Source organism: Triticum dicoccoides, chromosome 3A (genome assembly GCF_002162155.2).
Source record: "Triticum dicoccoides isolate Atlit2015 ecotype Zavitan chromosome 3A, WEW_v2.0, whole genome shotgun sequence".
Lineage (NCBI taxonomy): Eukaryota > Viridiplantae > Streptophyta > Magnoliopsida > Poales > Poaceae > Triticum > Triticum dicoccoides.
In genome coordinates this window covers 602,878,297-602,898,918 of record NC_041384.1, presented here as the reverse complement: position 1 = coordinate 602,898,918, position 20,622 = coordinate 602,878,297, and positions in this window count along the sequence as shown.

Here is a 20,622-nt window from a genome sequence, read left to right as displayed (position 1 = left end):
CAAGTTGGGGATCCCAAGTCCATCGGCCCACTTTGGTCTGCACACCACCTCCCAGGCTACGGAGCAATTTCCTCCTATGGCCTCCTTTTTCCCACATGAGAGAAAACCATGACAAATCTTGGCCAATGCTGAGATAGTCTTCACCGGCAAGTCCAAAGCTAGCATGGAGTGCACTGGGATTGCACATAATACCGATTGAATGACCGACCACCTTTCGATAGCATTGTTGTCTTCCAAAGTGGTAAAGCGTCGCCCACTCTATCCATCAGACTCTGAAGTTGTGCTGTCATTTGCTTCCTCAGTGTCAATGGTAACTCGAGGTACTTGCACGGAAACGGGGTTGTGGGGCACCCCAAAGTATCTGTAACCATCCGCATTTCATCTTGTGAGCACCGGATTGGCAGCGCCACGCTCTTGTTCATGTTCATGACCAAACCTGACGCCTGACCAAAGATCTGCAGGATTGCATCACAGGCGTGCGCCTCCAGGTATTTGGTTTGAAGAATACCACCACATCATCAGCAAACATAGAGATCCGTCGTCGTCGCCCCGATCTAGCCATCGGTGCTAATAATCCTTTCTCCGTGGCATCCTGGAAGAGGGCTTGGAGTGGCTCCATGCATAGTATGAAGAGCATTGGGGACAGCGGGTCCCCTTGCCTGAACCCCTGACACGCCAAAATTGGTCTTCCCGACAGACCGTTTACCATAATTCTCGTGGAGGATGTGGCCAACAGTCCACATATCCAAGCAATCCACTTGGCTCCGAAACCTATTCTCCACAACACCTGAAGCAGGAAAGGCCATTGGATGGTGTCAAAAGCTTTAGTGACGTCGAGTTTAAGCAATACCATCGGACTCCTCATAGCCTGCAACCGCCTTGCTGTGCATTGCACCATCATGAAATTGTCATGGAGCGAGCGACCACACACGAACGCACTTTGATGATGCCCCACCAACCGTGGTAGACCTACTGCAAGTCTGGTGACCAGGATCTTGTCAATTTTTTTTCACCGGTGCACTTATTAGGCTAACCGGCCTATAGTCTTTGATATTCACCGCCCCCTGCATTTTAGGGAGAAGGGACACCAATGCCTTGTTGATCGCCGCTAGTCCCCACATGCCGCCTCCGTGAAACTGCTCGAGTGCCTGCATGAAGTCCACTTTGATGATCTGTTAGCAGCCACATAGAATCTTCCAGTGAATCTGTTAGGGCTCGGTGCCTTGCATTGATTTGATAGTCTTCTCCACCTCTTCTGCAGTGAATGGTTCCTCTAGGTGCGTAAGTTCCTGGGACGGAAGATCCAACATGTCCAAGTTAACCGAGGCCACCCGGGGCGCCGCCGACCCAAACAAGCCTGCATAATACTAATCCACCACCTCCGCGATGCTCTCTTGTCCCGTGTACATTGCGCCATCATGTTGTAGTGATGTAATCACATTCTTCCACTGCCTATGCCTGGCATGTCTCTGGAAGAAGGCCATGTTCGCATCCCCTTCCTTAAGCTGCAGGATTCTTGACCTCTGTCGCGCAATTGACCGCTCCAGCGAGCACAATCCCGATAGCTTCTTCTTTAACAGTTTTCGCAACCCATGTTCCTGGTCCGATAGTTGCATAGAGTCCATTGCCTTGTACAGTCGCCCGATCACCTCCAGCGCTGTGGAAAGTTGTAGTCGAATGTTCCCAATCCAACAATCGCTCCGTTTCTGTAAGGCTTTTGCCATTGCATGTAACTTGTTGTCCAAGACCACAAATGGGTTCCCCTCTGATGCCACCGACTGCCAGGCCTCCTGCACTGTATTGAAGAAGCCCTCAGCTTTGGGCCAAAAGCTCTCAAATTTGAAACGTCGGCCCAATTGAAAATCCACATATAGATCCATGAAGGGACAGTCGTCCGATATTGCCGAGCCCAATGCCTTCAAAATATTGCGTGGATAAATGTCTTCCCATGAGTTGGAGACGAAAATGTGGTCGATTTTCTCCAGTGTGGGCTCCTCTCATTTGAACACGTGTAGCGCTGATGAACCACAAGTATAGGGGACCTACCATAGTCCTTTTGATAAGTAAGAATGTTGAACCCAACAAGGAACAAAAGAAATGAAAAGCGGTTTTTAGCAAGGTATTTTCTGCAAGCACTGAAATTATCGGTAACAGATAGTTTTGTGATAAGATAATTTGTAACGGGTAACAAGTAACAAGTGTAACAAAGGTGCGACAAGTGGCCCAATCCTTTTTGTAGAAAAGGACAAGCCTGAATGAACTCTTATATAAAGCAAAGCACTCCCGAGGACACATGGGAATTATTATCAAGTTAGTTTTCATCATGCTCATATGATTCACGTTCGTTAGTTTGATAATTTGATATGTGGGTGGACCGGTGCTTGGGTGCTGCCCTTACTTGGACAAGCCTCCCACTTATGATTAACCCCTCTCACAATCATCCGCAACTACGAAAGAAGAATTAAGATAAATCTAACCATAGCATGAAACATGTGGATCCGATCAGCCCCTTACGAATCAACGCATAAACTAGGATTTAATATTCTGTCACTCTAGCAACCCATCATATACTTGTTACTTCCCAATACCTTCCCCTGGGCCTAAATCATGGTGAAGTGTCATGTAGTCGACATTCACATAACATCACTAGAGGGAAGAGAACATACATCTCATCAAAATATCGAACGAATACCAAATTCACATGATTACTTATAACAAGACTTCTCCCATGTCCTCAGGAACAAACGTAACTACTCACAAAGCATATTCATGTTCAAGATCAGAGGGGGATTGAATATCATTATGGATCTGAACATATGATCTTCCACCAAATAAACCAACTAGCATCAACTACAAGGAGTAATCAACACTACTAGCAACCCACAGGTACCAATCTGAGGTTTTGAGACAAAGATCGAGTACAAGAGATGAACTAGGGTTTGAGAAGAGATGGTGCTAGTGAAGATGTTGATGGAGATTGACCCCCCCCCCCTTGATGAGAGGATCGTTGGTGATGACGATGGCTTTGATTTCCCCCTCCCGGAGGGAAGTTTCCCCGACAGAACAGCTCCGCCGGAGCCCTAGATTGCTTCTGCCCAGGTTCCGCCTCGAGACAGCGGCGCTTCGTCCCGAAAGCTTCCTTATGATTTTTTCCAGGTGAAAAGCCTCCATTTAGCAGAAGATGGGCACCGGAGACCTGCCAGGGCCCCACAAGCGGGCGCGCCCCTAGGGTTTGTGGCCACCTGGTGGGTCCCCTCTGGTATTTTCTTCGCCCAATATTTTTTATATATTCCAAAATAATTCTCTGTAAATTTTCAGGACTTTTGGAGTTGTGTAGAATAGGTTTCTCAGATTTTCTCCTTTCCAGTCCAGAATTCCAGCTGCCGGCATTCTCACTCTTCATGTAAATCTTGTAAAATAAGAGAGAAAAGACATAAGTATTGTAACATAATGTCTAATGACAGCCCATAATGCAATAAATATCAATCTAAAAGCATGATGCAAAATGGACGTATCAACTCCCCCAAGCTTAGACCTCGCTTGTCCTCATGCGAACGCCGAAATCGATAATCATGTCCACATGTTTAGAGATAGAGGTGTCGATAAAATAAAATACGGACACGAGGGCATCATGATCATCTTTAGAACAACAACATATATTGTCATATAATTTCTTATGCTAAAGTGACAATTCATTCACAAGGTAATGTATGAATCAAAACCTTCATTGAAAACTAACAAACTTTGATCTCAGTCATTGAAGCAATTGCAATTTATCATAATATCGAAAAGAGTCAATGTAAGAGCTTTTGTATGGCAAGTCCACGTACTCAACCATCTTTTAGTCTTTCATAATTGCTAACACTCACGTGATACTTATGAGATCAAAGCCTCAATCGGACACAGAGAAAGATAGGGGCTTATAGTTTTGCCTCCCAACCTTTTACCTCAAGGGTAATTTCAACAATAATACTTTATTATAACCTACATCCGAGTGGATATATATAAATCTGGATCTTTCCCCAACATATAGTGCTTGCCAAAAAATAAAAGGTGTAAAAAGGAAAGGCGAAGATCGCCATGACTCTTGTATAAAGGTAGAAGGTAAAAGTAAAATATAGGCCCTTCGCAAAGGGAAACAGAGGTTATCATGCGCTTTTATGGTTGGATGCACAAAATCTTAATGCAAAAGAACATCACTTTATATTGCCACTTGTGATAAAGAACTTTATTATGCAGTCCGTCGCTTTTATTTCTTCCATATCACAAGTTCATATAAAGCTTGTTTTCCTCACACTAAAAGATCATACATATTGTCACACCCTAGCTAGTCATGCATCAGAGTGTGTGCATCATGTTTAAAATTCCATTTAATTTGAAATGGGGATTTGTGAAACCCTCAGAATCATTTTTTAAAATGATCCAAATAAAAATTTCTCCAAAAAGGTCCAAGAAAATGCTCATGTTGCTCTCTGAAAATATTGGACAGAGATAAAAATCAAACCAATATTTTTAAGAGCTCATAGGTATTTATTTTGGGCATTTGGAATTAATGCATAAATATTTGCATTGGAAATATATTAGTTATACATATTAATATATGTCCAAATATTATGCCATTTATAAAGGAGCTCTGGAATAATATATCTAGCTCCTGCAAAAATTGGCATAAGGTAAATAAATGATTTAATATTTTATTTAAATCAAAACAAATGTCAGAAATTAGAAAAAGAAAAATAATTAAAAGGAGGAGCTTACCTGGGCTCCTCCCTGTCCGGCCCAGCCAGCTGGCCGGCCCAGCCCGCCTCCCTCCTCTGTCGTCTTCGTCCTCGACAGAGGGAGGGGAGTGTGGCCGGCGCGCGCGCGCGCCACCGCGCCACGCCACCTGCTCGCCTGCCTGCCTGCCCCTCCCCTCCTTGTCTCGATGCCCCGGACGACGCCACGCCCTCCCCTGCTCTCTCTCACTCTCCCTCGGTTCTTCCCCTCCTCTCCCTCGCTCTCTCTCTCACGGCCGAACACCACCATCGCCGCCGTTCGCCATAGCAGCCGTCACCGGCCACCCCTCGCCCCTCCGCTGAGCTCAGGAGCTCCGCCGCGACCCCCTCTTCCTCCCCACCAAGCCAAGCCCCTCCGGAAGCCCTGCATCGCCGCCCACGTCGCCGTTCCCCTCCTCGGCCACCGGAGATCGTCGCCGTCGAATCGAGAGCTACCGGACGTCCCCGAGCCCGCTAACCATCCCTGCAGCTCCGCGGTGAGCCACTGACCCGATTCCCCCTTGCCCCGTCGTCCCTAGCATCCTGTAGCTGCCGTCCCCTTGAGCTCCGAAGCTCGCCGCCGCCGTGCCTCGTCGCCGCCGTGGCTGGAGCCGTTGTAGCTCGAAGCCGAGCACACCATCGCGCTCCACACCTCACCAGGAGCACGTAGCACGCACCAACGCCTCCCCTAGCGCCCTGCATCGCCTAACCCGCCGTTGGCCGAACTCCGGCCGCCGCTCACGAGCTCGCCGTCGTCGGTACCGGCCACCACAGGCACGGCCACCACCACCGTTCGACGCGCGGGAGCAAGGGCTCTCCAACGAGCCCAAGCACGGCCTCGCCCGTGCCCTGTAGCGCGTTTCCGCATCGCGCCGCCGTCTCGGGCCTCGCCGGCGTCATGTCGCCGGTGGGTTTGACCGACCTTGACCACGGCAGGACCCCCCCTGTGTCCCTGACAGGTGGGCCCAGCCCTGTTAGCTAATTAGGATTAGCACTAACTGAATTAGTTAAACTAACTACCCCCCCTGACACTGACCAGTGGGCCCCAGCGCCACTAATTCCTAATTAGGATTAAATTAACCCTGTTAAACCCCCCTGTCACTGACGTGTGGACCCCACACGTCAGGTTTGACCCCAGCCAGCCGCAGTTGACCGCTGACGCCATGCTGACATCATGCTAGCGCAATATTTATATTTCTGGATTTAAATTAAATCAGGAAATTCCAGAATATTATTTAAACTTCAAAAATTCATAACTTTTATTCTGTAACTCCAAATTGGACAAATTATATATGAAAAATGATCAGAAAAATCCAATCTATCCATCTGTACTATTTTCATGCATGATCAAACAAGTTAAATTGATGTTTTAAGCAGAACAAGGAAAAACACTTTAAAAGGCCATGGTTGAGTTTGAAATTTGAATCTTTGATTCAAATTGGTTCAAACCCTTCTGGTCTTAGTTGCATTAGCCCAACACACTCATATTGCCATGTTTCATGCATGCATCATATTGTTGCACATTGTTTGGTGATGGTTGTGTATCGGTGTCCTTTGCGACAGGTTCTGCCTCCGAGGAGTACCGTGATTACCCTAACGAAGAACCGTATCAGTGCATCGAACCATCAGGCAAGCAACCAACCATTTGATCATATCGATACAATCCCATGTTCTCGCTCCTGCTCTCTTTTACTACATTAAGACAACGCGTTTCAAACTGTTGTGTGCTACGGTAGTTGAACCCATTTCCTCTGCATGACCTGTCATTGCCACAGTAACTAGATGAAACCCACTAGCATGTGTAGGAGTTGATTGAGCCATATGTATGTGTTGTTCCTACCTTGCTATGCCTGCTATGCTTAGAGTCGCGTCAGGTCTGGTTCATCTGGGTGATGGGCTAGAGTGAAATGTTTATGTCGGTAATGAGAGTGGTGTGGTGAACACGATTTGGTAAAGGTATCGATGAGAGGCCATGTAGGAGTACATGGTGGGTTGTTTCATTGAAGCCGACCTTAAGCACTGAGATCTGTATGTGTGATTTAAGAATCAGCTACTACCATGCATTGGGCCCGAAACCAATGGACCCTCTCGGCTTCTTATTCACCCTAGTTCTCCGTCCAGGAGTTGCAAGTAGTTTTTGGTGTTGTAGCCTACTGGAGGCCGTGGACAGCGCTGACCGTAGGGGTGGGCTGTGATGCGGTAGGTACGTGGCCGGGTGTACCGGATACCCGTTAGGTATCTCGGGAACCCTGTTCACATCGTTCGGGGCCGTATGGGAAACCTCGGCCGGACTCCCTGCGGATGGAACCTGGATAGGCGATAAACCTGGACTGGAGGCTTAGGTGATTAGGTAGGTCGTGGCCGACACCCACGTTGGGCTTCCGCTTGAAGGTTGCCGAGTACATGTCGTGTAAACGACGGTAAGTGGTGAGAGCGTGTATGAAGAAGTACACCCCTGCAGGGTTATCATGATCTATTCGAATAGCCGCGTCCGCGGTAAAGGACTACTTGGTTGCCTATACAGTTCATAGACAAGCAAATGGAAACTACTAAAAGCCTCAAGATAAGTGTGAGTGCCGAGGATGGCTCTTCCGTAGGAAGACGGAGGCGGATCCTCGGTAGTGTATTGAATTGGTGAGTAGTGGACTCGTGTGCGCAAAACCATTTCAAGTTGAAGTATCGTAGGATAGTCTAGCCAAGAGTCAAAGCTGGCTTGCTGCAATAACTCCACCAACCCCTCTTGATAATATGCATGTATGTAGGATCTGATGTAAGTCTTGCTGAGTACCCTTGTACTCATGTTGCTATAATTTACATTTTTACAGAAGACGCTGCAACCCCTTCTGATGGGTTCTATGTAGACATTGACATCAACGAGTAGGCTAAAGGCCCAGGTGGTGACCCTGAGCTTGTGAAGGACCACGTAGTATAGCTAGGCTTTCCAAGCCTCTTTTATTTTACTAGTTGTCTGTACTCAGACAATGTACTTCCGCTGCTGGTTTGTATGACTGTATGACTTGAATGTTGGGTCGTGAGACCCGTACCTTTGTGTATGTTATGTATGGCTCCCTGAGCCTTAAATAAAGTACTTGTGTCGTAGAGTCATGTTGTGATGCTTCGTTGTATTTGCACATATCGAGCATATTGTGTGTATGATTGAAATGCTTGGTATGTGTGGGATCTGACTATCTAGTTGTTTATCTTTAGTAGCCTCTCTTACCGGGAAATGTCTCCTAGTGTTACCGCTGAGCCTGGTAGCTTGCTACTGCTCTGGAACACTTAGGCTGGCCGGCATGTGTCCTTCTTCGTTCCTGTGTCTGTCCCTTCGGGGAAATGTCACGCTTTGAGTACCGGAGTCCTGTTAGCCCGCTACAGCCCGGTTTACCGGAGTCCTGCTAGCCCAGTGCTACAGCCCGGACCCACTTGCTGATGACCGACACGTTCGAAGCTGGGTCATGGATGCCTGTCCCTGTAAGTCTGTGCCACTTTGGGTTTACGACTAGTCATGTCAGCCCGGGCTCCTTATCATATGGATGCTAGCGACACTATCATATACGTGAGCCAAAAGGCGCAAACGGTCCCGGGCAAAGGTAAGGCGACACCCGTGGGGATACCGTGCGTGAGGCCGCAAAGTGATATGAGGTGTTACCGGCTAGATCGATGTGACATCGAGTCGGGGTCCTGACAGTGTTGGTATAGAGGCCATGTAGGAGTACATGGTGGGTTGTCTCATTGAAGCCGTCCTCAGGAACTGAGTTCTGTGTTTGTGATCCATGATTCAGCTACTACCATACATTGGGCCCTGAAATATGACCCCGCTCGACTTCTTATTCACCCTAGTCCTCTGTCCAGGAGTTGCAAGTAGTTTCTGGTGTTTGTAGCTTACTGGAGGCCGTGGACAGCGCTGACCGTAGGGGTGGGCTGTGATGCGGTAGGTACGTGGCACGGTGTACCGGATGCCCGTTTGGTATCTCGGGAACCCTGTTCACATCGTTTGGGGCTGTGAGCGAAACTCCGGCCGGATCTCCTCATGGATGGAACCCGAATAGGCGATAAACCTGGACTAGAGACTTGAGTGTTTAGGTAGGTCGTGGTCTACACCCACGTCGGCTTTCGCTTGAAGTTTGCCGAGCACATGTCGTGTGCAGACGCTAAGTGGTGGAAACATGTATGAAGAAGTACACCCCTGCAGGGTTAATATCATCTATTCGAATAGCCGTGTCCACGGAAAAGGACTTCTGGGTTGCTTATATCAGTTCATAGACAAGTGAAAGTGGATACTCTAAAATACGCAAGATAAGCGTGAGTGCTATGGATGGCGTTCTCGTAGGGAGACGGGAGCGGATCCATAGTGGTGTATTGATATGGTGAATATGTGGACTCGTGTGCGCCACCTCAAAAGAGATACTCGCAGTCGTAGTTCAGGATAGCCACCGAGTCAAAGCTGGCTTGCTGCAGTTAAACCCCACCATCCCCTTTGTTGATAATGATGCATATGTAGATAGTTCTGATGTAAGTCTTGCTGGGTACATTTGTACTCACGTTTGCCTATTTATGTTTTTGCAGAGAGACTTCGGTCTCGCTAGTAGTTTCGCGTGGACTTCGACGTTTAGCTTGATACCTCAGCTACGATCTTGTGTCCTCGGCAGGATCTGGTAGATAGTCAGGCTTCTCAGCCTTTTTCATTTATAGATGTCTGTACTCAGACATGATAGCTTCCGCTTGTGCTTTGATTTGTATGCTCTGATTGTTGGGTCATGAGACCCCTGTTTGTAATATCTCGCTCCTCGGAGCCTATTGAATAAGTACTTGTGTCGTAGAGTCATGTTGTGATGCTTCGTTGTATTTGCACATATCGAGCATATTGTGTGTATGATTGAAATGCTTGGTATGTGTGGGATCTGACTATCTAGTTGTTTATCTTTAGTAGCCTCTCTTACCGGGAAATGTCTCCTAGTGTTACCGCTGAGCCATGGTAGCTTGCTACTGCTCTGGAACACTTAGGCTGGCCGGCATGTGTCCTTCTTCGTTCCTGTGTCTGTCCCTTCGGGGAAATGTCACGCTTTGAGTACCGAAGTCCTGTTAGCCCGCTACAGCCCGGTTTACCGGAGTCCTGCTAGCCCAGTGCTACAGCCCGGACCCACTTGCTGATGACCGACACGTTCGAAGCTGGGTCATGGATGCCTGTCCCTGTAAGTCTGTGCCACTTTGGGTTTACGACTAGTCATGTCAGCCCGGGCTCCTTATCATATGGATGCTAGCGACACTATCATATACGTGAGCCAAAAGGCACAAACGGTCCCGGGCAAAGGTAAGGCGACACCCGTGGGGATACCGTGCGTGAGGCCGCAAAGTGATATGAGGTGTTACCGGCTAGATCGATGTGACATCGAGTCGGGGTCCTGACACATATTTAGAGAGAAATTTTTATTGCTTGCACCGATGACAACTTACTTGAAGGATCTTACTCAATCCATAGGTAGATATGGTGGACTCTCATGGCAAGACTGGTTTAAGGGATGTTTGGATGCACAAGTAGTATTTCTACTTGGTGCAAAAGATTTGGCTAGCATAGGAGGGTAAGCAAGATCAACATGTTGGAGGATCCATGACAATATAACTTCTATTCGGATATAAGAAAACGTAACCCATTATGTTGTCTTCCTTGTCCAACATCAACTTATTAGCATATAATATTCTAATGAGTGCTCACAATCATAAAAGATGTCCAAGATAGTATATTTATATGTGAAACCTCTCTTTCTTTATTACTTCCTATTAATTCCAACAATGACCAAAACTATGTTTGTCAACTCCCAACAAATTTCATGTGACATGCTTCTTATATGTGAAGTCATCACTCTCCATAAGATCATTATATAATCTTTTTACTTTTTATGTTCCTTTTTTCTCAAGATCAAAGAAAGAAAGCAAAGCCCTGAACTCAAAACTACTATTTATTATATAACTCTTGGACTCAATTACATAGAGGGAACATGTTGTGGTTTTGTCACGGTAGATGTCCTAGAGAAAGGACTTAGTCGTGGAGCCATCGCGACAGGTTAGCTTGAAGGGGTTAAAGCGGACTCAAGGACGCAAGAGAGTTTATACTAGTTCGACCCCTTCGATGAAGGTAAAAGCCTACGTCTAGTTGTGATGGAATTGATGGGGTTTCGATGACTAGGGAGCAAACAAGCTTCGCCTATGTCTCGAGTTGTTGTCTGTTGTCCTTGAACCGCCGCCGGGTCGTCCCCTTATATACACGGGTGACTCCCGTCGGTTCACAGAGTCCCAACACCGGTCGATATTCGTATCCGGGTTGGTCTCTCCTTATTCCTAACTTACAATACAAGTTTATGTACAAATTCCGGTTTACAGCTACCAGTCTTGAACCGGCTACGGGCCTTAGGCCCTCATCTGCCTTCTTGGGCTTTATCACTTCTGGAACTACTGATGAAGCTGACCCGGCCCAGATAGGCTGGTTTACGCCCAGCAGTAATATCCCCAACATTAGGCCCCAGATTGATTTGAACGGGTTCATGTCAATCCTTTAACAAAAACTTCATGTTCAATGTCTTCTCTTAAATTGGTAAACCGCCATGATGTCATCTTCTCTGATTACTGCAAACCGGAGTGACGTCACCTGTCATAATGAAGCTATCCATTATGCTTCTGTGTTTAATAGATCGGCGGAAATCGAGGCGACAACTCCGTTTCATGGCCCCTTGATTGTCGCGCCTGACTCATGTTCTTTCGCCTTATAAATAGGACCGAAGGGTCATTTCTTTCCTCCTTCCGTTCCTTCTTCGTCTTCCTCGCGTCGCCCTCCTCGGAGCTCCGCCGCCGCCGTCGACCTCTGCCTCATCCTTGGTCGCTGCATCAACCTGAACGCACCAGAGCATCGCTGCAACCTTCCGCATCTTCCTCAGCTCCGGTAAATCTTCTATCCTTTCCCCCGCAGATCTGACCTAGGGTTTCGCAATTCTTTAGTGTTCATCGTCTATCTCGTGTTCATACGATAGATCTTTAGCTGAATCCGCAAATCTTTACTCTGTGCAATGATAGTTGTTTGACCTTCGCCTTCACTTATGCATCTCAAAACCATAGATCTATATGAACGTTTTGCTCATTGGTTCGGTACCGCTCCTTTGAACCTCTAAGTATTTATCTCTTTTCTGAACTTGCTTCAGATCCAATGCCATAAGGAAATCTTGTGAAACTTGTTTCTACGTACTTGTCCATCCGCAATGCTTAGATCAGGTGGTTTAACCTTATAGAAATTTTTTCCAAACCGGTATATGTCATTAGTCCCCTTATTGAACCGCCAGATGCTTGTTGCTTCAAAAAAAAAACTCCGATTCAGATAGTTCTGTCTCCGGTTTAACAGTGCCCATACCAATGTATCTTGATCAAATGCATTTTTGAACCGGGATCTTCTACCTTGTAGATTCCATCATGGCCAAGCAAGTGTATGAGTGCAATTGGGTTCCCTCTCGCATCATAGAGGCTGAACTGGACGATTTAGTCCTGATTGGCGCTTTAGGCAGCAAAGATACCATCCATTGGAGGGCTCCTGGCAAAGAATGCCCTCCCACACCTCGAGAAGGAGAGGTTGTTGTTGTCGTAGATCACTTAGCCCGGGGCTTTAAGCCGCCTGGTTCTAAATTTTACCGGGATGTTTTAGCCGATTTCCAGCTCCATCCACAAGATACTGGCCCCAACTCTGTTACAAATATGTGTCACTTCCAAGTGCTCTGTGAAGCGTTCTTTCAAGAGGAGCCCACAGTGGAATTGTTCAGGGACCTTTTCCATCTAAACCGCCGTACTGAGTTTACTGACGGCTCCAATACGGAGTTGGGTGGTGTGGCAATTCAGAAGAGGAAAGAGGTCACATACCCTCACGCCAAACTGCATAGCCACCCCAGAGAATGGAATCAGACATGGTTCTACTGCAAAGACACCTCCCCTACTGGTGAGAATCCCTTGCCTGGCTTTCGACCGGAGCGGCTCAGCAATACACACCCTTTTCCACAAAGATTGACTGCACAGGAGAGAAGTAAATATGCTCCTCAACTGTCAAAGCTCAGAGCCTTTATGGCCAACGATTTAACAGGGGTTGATCTCGCTCGCTGTTGGATATCATGGAGCATACTGCCCCTTAGTCAGCGCTCCGGTTTGATGTGTGAGTATACTAGCAGTGTTGATGACCCACTACGACATTCCAAAATCCAGCTCACCGATGAAGAAATCACAGAGGCTGTGAATAAGATGCTGAATGAACCGGAACACGCCTGTGCTAGAAACGGCCTGCTTCCCTTCTGTGCCACCAACAAACCGCCAGCTGTAAGACTTTGATTTTTCTTTTTGCTGAATCTGTTAACGATATATCTGGTCTTTGTTTTAATATCAGTATCTGTGTAATCAGGGAAATGATTCGTTTTGGAGCAAGAAACTGCCGCAGGAGAAACCAGAAAAACCAGACAAACCGGAAAGAGCAACACGGCAAAAGACTAAAGCTGTGAAGAAGACTGCCCACAGGAAAAGAACCACTGCATCTTCTAATCCGGCCCCTGATGATGAGGTGGATAATCCAGACTTTGAGGTAGAGCTTGACTCACTTGGTTTATTTTTCATGCGTCTTATTGACGATGATATTTGTCAGGATGATGCCGAAGCCAGCCACGCGGATGTTGCAGAGGTAATTATTCTCTCTTCCGATTCAGAAACTGTGCCTTCACAAAAAATCCGTCAGGCAAACCGGAAAGTTAAATTTTCTCATCCTCTTGCTTATTTGGATCCTAAACTTCTTATGAAGACCCAACAACACGAAGCTCGTCGCACCACCCGGCACAGCGGCCAGGTAGTTACCTCCGCCGGTTTACCAAACAGTCCGGTTCGGAAACGCCATTCAGAGGTCTCTAATTTGCTTGTCAGTGCTTGTCCTAAAGCGGGCTGCTTTCGTCAACCTCTTAATCCGTCTGACTCCGATTACCAGGTTACCTCCCACTCATCTTCTGGCGAGTCATCGGCTACTCAGCTCCCACCGCTCAAAACGGTGCTTGGGTAAGCTATACTTATTGTGATGTTTGCAGTACATCGCCTTAAAACCTATGCTGTATTTGATTTTGTTATTCTCCTCAGGGCCAAACCTAGGCCTAGCAAGAAGGCCCGCCTGGAAAAAGCGGCCAAAGAAGATGTCATTCTTGAACCAGGCAAGACACCCAATCTTGAAGCAGCTATTCCTGAGGATATACCCAATGATCCACCGCAGCAGGACGATGATCTTATTGCTGAAGAGAGACCTACTGACGCCTCAGGTCCTGTCAATCAGCCCACAAGTTCCATCCGGATTGAAAGCTCCACCAGTCCAGCAAAACCTACTAACAAGCCAACAACCCCAGTGCAAACCGGCGGTACCCAGGATGATGAGGTTGTCATTACTGGCACTGGCCATACTGAGCCAAGCCATCCCGTCGCTTTATCCAAACATTCTGCCAAGGAAGAATTTGCTGCCTTTGGTAAAGGCAAGTGGAACGCTGATCTGACGACTTATGCTGCTCTGAACGCCCAAGATATCCATTCCGGCTATCTGAACCGGTTGTATACCAGTCGCGACTATGAAGCCGGTCTGGTTAATATGATGAAAGAGAAATATGAGGTAACTTCCACATGCTCCTTCCTGCTTGTATGCTTCCATTCTTGCTGACTCTCCTAGCCCCCAAGGGCCGGTTTGTAATATTCTTCCAAACCGGGACTTACCAATATAAATCTTGATGCTTTAAAATTCGCTGATGTAGCCCCCAAGGGCCGGTTCAACTTAATGTAGTTAAACCGGTACTTTAAGTAATTGAAATTTCCGCATCAGAATATATACGAGCAAATAGCCATTAGCCCCCAAGTGCCAAGTTGAATACTTGTATTGATCTTGGGACTTTGTAAGCAATTGAAAGATGAAGATCGAATATGCATTAGCTCCCAAGTACTAAGTGCATAACTTGTTATGTGATTGGTACTTGAATCCTTATACCGATTTGTTGAAGCATATATCTGTATGCATGCAGGCGGAGCTGAAGACGAAAGAAAACCAAGTCACCGATCTCCAAGAAAACCTGAAAACCCAACAGGCTGAAACCTACAAAGCAAAAGAGGAATTGGCCAGTGCTTTAAGCGCCATGGAACAACTTAAGGAGAGCTTCAAGAAGAAGCGGGCGGATTGGGCCACTGAAAAGTCCGCTTTGATCAAACGAGCAGAGGATGACGAGGCTGCACTAAAACCAGTGGCGGATGAACTGACCAGCATAAAGCGGCACGTGCATGCCATGACTACTGCTATCTTTGGTAAGCCAGTTTGCCTTCTGAATTGGCTCTGCCTTCTGACAGAGTCGCCGGTTTATTAACCCTTCATGGTATTTCAGGGACACGCATTGGTCACTTGGGGTCAGATGTGCGGAAGAAACTAAAAGCCGCCTATACATTGGTTGAACAATTGTATACTGGTGCCCAGCGGATCATCTGTACCGCATCTCATAACAAACCGATGCCCACTTTGATTCAAGATACTCTGATGAAACTGTCGGTGCTTCCTGCCCGGTTGAAGAGCTGAAGAAATCTGCTGCTCAAACCAGTGCAATCAATGCCTTAATCCGGGCAAAAGCCTGGGTGCCGGATTTTGATCCTATTGAAGCGGCTCAGGGCTATCCCAGCTTGAAGGAAGACGGGTCAGAATTTGGTGAAGCGGATCTGCGAGCAATAAACCGGGAGGTACGTCCGCTAGCTTGTCAACTGGCTGAGGAAGCAGACTTGTCTCATTATCAAGCCCAATATGACAGTCAGAACAAGCGAATAGCTGCACCAATCCATGAATCGGAAAATCTGATCCCTCCAATCCGTAAGCATACTTACGCTCCCGATATTGACCCGTCATTGCTGATCCATGATGAAGCTGTTTTTCAAGCATTAATGGGAATCGACTGGACAATTGTGGATTTCCAGCCACTGGGTAGAGAAACAGAGGCTGAAGCGGCGCAGGATGACCCACAACCATCAGGCCAGGCTGGTGACCAAGCTTGAACCGGAAGCCGGTTTTAAAACTACCTCTCCTTTGCAAAAAACAATTATATTATTATGGGCACCATGTTGCCTTGTAATAGGCTAGCTGATACCTTTGATGTTGATATGCCTTCGTGCATAATTTGTTCTTCCTGTGGTAATGAACTTTCCAAAACACTTTCTGAAATGAGAAATTCGTCAAGTGCCATCGCGGTTGTACCGTCAGGCGGAATATGATGTTTGTATATATGAAATCAAAACATCCAAAACAAAATTTTAAGTATATGATCAAATTTTTGAGATACATAATACCTGCCATCGTTGAGTGTGAAGTTGGCTTGGCCAATCTTGAAGCGGAGTTTTGCAAACCCACACTATTGGAGGAGATACCAGCTCCTGTATATATATATATATATATGACGCTGGTTTACCATGTAAACCGTGCCGGGTTATAATAAACACCGTGTTACTCCATAGGAGGATGTGAACAACAAGGATCAAACCGGGCAAATAGTCTCCGGATTGACGTGAACTGTGTTCCGTCAATTGATTGGTTAAAAAACTTTGTCAGTTTAAAAAACGCAAAAAAAAGCAAAAAAAACCCTTCAAAGAAAAGTGTGAAGCAAAAGCAATGACGAAACCGTTTGCCAAAAAAGGTTTATTTAAGCTGATCAAATGGCGTTACCATGGCCAAACACGACCAAGCTCCCGTTAGGTGTAACTATGGTTCTAGTCAGCCAGGTCCCCAAATGAAACCATGGCATTTATGCCGACCAAATGGCATGGTCATGGTTCAGGTTCGACCAAGCCCCCAAGTGATTCTGTGGCCTTAGGCCGATCAAGAGGCATGGCTGGTTCAGACATGACCAAGTCCCCAAGTGATCTGGTAGCTCTCACCTATCAAGAGGAATGGTATTGGTTCGGACACGACCAATCCTCCAAGTGATATAACACGATGCTTTTAGCAAAGCGAACTCAAGGGGTAAACCGGAAGCCGCTTTAGAACAACTCCGTGTAACCACACATGATGTAAAAGAACAGATACCCCGCTTTAGCTGAGGTTCCGGTTTATTATAGTTAATATATACATTATTGTAATATGTACATAAGTAGAACCAATGGCTCAGGTATAATAAGGCCGAAGATGAGCTATGTTCCATGGCCTGTTGGTCTCCTCCTCTAATGTACGTGAGTCCTTATGTTCTCGAATGTCGATCAGATAGTATGACCCGTTGTGCAGATTCTTGCTGACCACGAAAGGCCCCTCCCAAGGTGGGGATAATTTATGCATATCAGTCTGATCTTGGATGAGCCGAAGCACCAAATCTCCCTCCTGAAAGGTTCTGGTTCTGACCCGGCGACTGTGATAACGATGAAGATCCTGCTGGTAAATCGCCGATCGGGCAGCTGCGATGTCACGCTCTTCATCCAACCGGTCCAAAGCATCTTGCCATGTTGTCTCGTTGTCCGCTTCAATATAAGTCGTTACACGAGGTGAATCATGACGGATATCACTGGGGAGAACCGCCTCCGCTCCATAAACCATAAAGAATGGTGTGTATCATGTTGATCTGTTGGGTGTTGTATTGATGCTCCATAACACAGATGGTAATTCTTCTACCCAACAACCCGGTGTTCTCTGCAAAGGAACCATGAGCCGGGGCTTGATGCCTCTCAAGATCTCTTGATTAGCTCTTTCTGCTTGACCATTGGACTGTGGATGTGCCACTGATAAAACGTCGAGCCGGATGTGCTCCCGTTCGCAGAACTCCTTCATAGCACCTTTAGACAAATTGGTACCATTATCTTTGATAATACTGTGCGGAAAGCCAAACCGAAAAATCACCTTTTTGATGAACTGAACTGTCGTGGCCGCATCACACTTGCTAACAGGTTCTGCCTCCACCCACTTTGTAAACTTGTCAACCGCCACCAGGAGGTGGGTCTTCTTATCTTTGGACCTTTTGAAAGGCCCAACCATATCCAGCCCCCAAGTCGCAAACGGCCAAGTAATTGGAATCATTCTCAATTCTTGAGCTGGTACATGAGCACGTCTTGAAAACCTTTGGCAACCATCACATCGTCTGACCAGATCCTCCGCATCAGCATGAGCAGTTAACCAATAGAAGCCATGGCGAAACGCTTTAGCCACCAGAGACTTTGAACTGACATGGTGACCAAAATCTCCTTCGTGGATCTCACGCAAAATTTCACAGCCTTCTTCAGGAGACACGCAGCGTTGAAAAGCTCCTGATACACTGCAATGATGCAACTCGCCGTTGATGATAGCCATGGACTTGGATCGCCGGATTATCTGCCGGGCCAGAATCTCATCCTCTGGCAACTCGCCCCGGTTCTTGTACGCCAGGTAAGGAAGTGTCCAATCCGGAATAACATGAAGAGCTGCCACCAATTGAGCCTCCAGATCAGGAATAGCCAAATCCTCTTCACCAGGGATCTTGACCGACGGGTTGTGCAGCACATCCAGAAAAACATTGGGTGGGACTGGTTTGCGCTGAGAGCCCAGCCGGCTTAAAGCGTCCGCTGCTTCATTTTTCCGCCGGTCCATGTGGTCCGCCTGATAGCCTCCGAAATAACCTGCAACAATATCCACCTCACGATGATATGCTGCCATGAGTGGGTCCTTGGAGTCCCAAGTGCCAGACACCGGCTGAGCCACAAGGTCCGAGTCACCGAAGCACTTAACTCGACTTAGATTCATCTCCTTAGCCATCCGGAGACCATGGAGCAAGGCTTCATACTCAGCTGCATTGTTAGTACAAGGGAACATTAAGCGGAGAACATAACAAAACTTATCACCTCGTGGGGAAGTTAATACGACTCCAGCCCCCGAGCCTTCCAATTGCCTGGATCCGTCAAAATGGATGGTCCAATATGTATGATCCGACTTTTCTTTAGGTGCTTGCATTTCCGTCCAATCATTGATGAAATCAACAAGTTCTTGAGACTTAACCGCTGTCCGAGGCACATACTTCAAACCGTACGGCCCCAGCTCTATAGCCCACTTTGCAATTCGGCCAGTTGCTTCCCGGTTCTGGATGATATCTCCCAAAGGAGCAGAACTGACCACTGTAATTGGATGCCCTTGGAAGTATTGTTTAAGCTTCCAGCTTGCCATAAAAACTCCATACACCAGCTTCTGCCAATGCGGATACCTTTGCTTGGACTCAATGAGCACCTCGCTGATATAATAGACCGGACGTTGAACCGGATACTCCTTACCTGCCTCCTTTCGCTCTACCACAATAGCCACGCTGACCGCCCGAGCATTAGCAGCAACATATAGCAGCAACGACTCCTTATCAATGGGAGCGGCAAGCACAGGCGGATTGGCCAATTGCCATTTTAAGTCCTCAAATGCTTCATCAGCAGCAGAACTCCAGACAAACTGATCCGTCTTCTTCAACATCTGATACAAAGGGATTGCCTTCTCACCGAGGCGACTGATAAACCGGCTTAACGCAGCAATCTGGCCTGCCAGGCGCTAAACATCATTGATACACTTTGGTTTGGCGAGGGAGGTGATGGCTGTGATCTTCTCCGGATTAGCCTCAATTCCCCTATTGGACACCAAGAAGCCTAATAACTTGCCCGCCGGTACACCAAAGACACACTTGTCCGGATTAAGCATCATCTTGTATGTTCTCTGGTTATCAAAGGTTTCCTTCAAATCATCAATCAGAGTCTCCTTCTCCCTGGACTTAACCATGATATCATCCACGTAAGCATGTACATTACGGCCAATCTGCTTATGAAGACAATTTTGTACACATCGTTGGTAAGTTGCTTGGGCACTCTTGAGCCCGAAGGGCATAGACACATAGCAGAAGGCTCCAAAGGGAGTTATAAATGCCGTCTTCTCCTGGTCCTTAACCGCCATTTTGATCTGATGATAGCCAGAATACGCATCCAAAAAACTTAAACGCTCACAGCCCGCCATAGCATCAATAATTTGATCAATACGGGGAGGGCAAAAGGATCTGCTGGACAAGCCTTATTAAGATCTGTGTAATCCACACACATGCGCTAGGTGCCGTTTTTCTTGAGGACCAGCACCGGATTGGCAAGCCACTCAGGGTGAAAAACTTCAACAATAAAGCCAGCTGCTAAGAGCCTGGCTACCTCTTCTCCAATTGCCTTGCGTCTTTCTTCGTTAAATCTGCGGAGGAACTGTTTCACCGGTTTATATTTAGGATCCACATTAAGTGTGTGCTTAGCGAGTTGCCTCGGTACACCTGGCATGTCAGAGGGTTTCCATGCAAAAATGTCTCGATTCTCACGGATGAACTCGATGAGCGCGCTTTCCTATTTCAGATCCAAGATGGCACTGATGCTGAACTGCTTGGACGAATCACCAGGTACGAAGTCAACAAGCTTAGTTTCTGCTGCCGATTTGAACTTCAGGGCCGGATCATGCTCCGTAGTTGGCTTCTTCAACGGAGTCATGTCCGCCGGATCAACATTGTCTTTATAATACTTCAACTCCTCGGTGGCACAAACTGACTCTGCATAAGCCGCATCTCCTTCCTCGCATTCCAAAGCGATTTTGCGGCTTCCGTGAACCATTATTGTCCCCTTGTGACCCGGCATCTTAAGCTGCAAATACACATAACAGGGCCGAGCCATAAACTTGGCGTAGGCCGGTCGCCCAAACAGGGCATGATATGGACTTTGGATTTTCACCACTTCGAACGTCAATGTCTCCGATCTGGAATCATGATCATCCCCAAAGGCCACTTCCAGAGCTATCTTACCAACGGGATATGCTGATCTGCTAGGCACTACACCATGGAATACT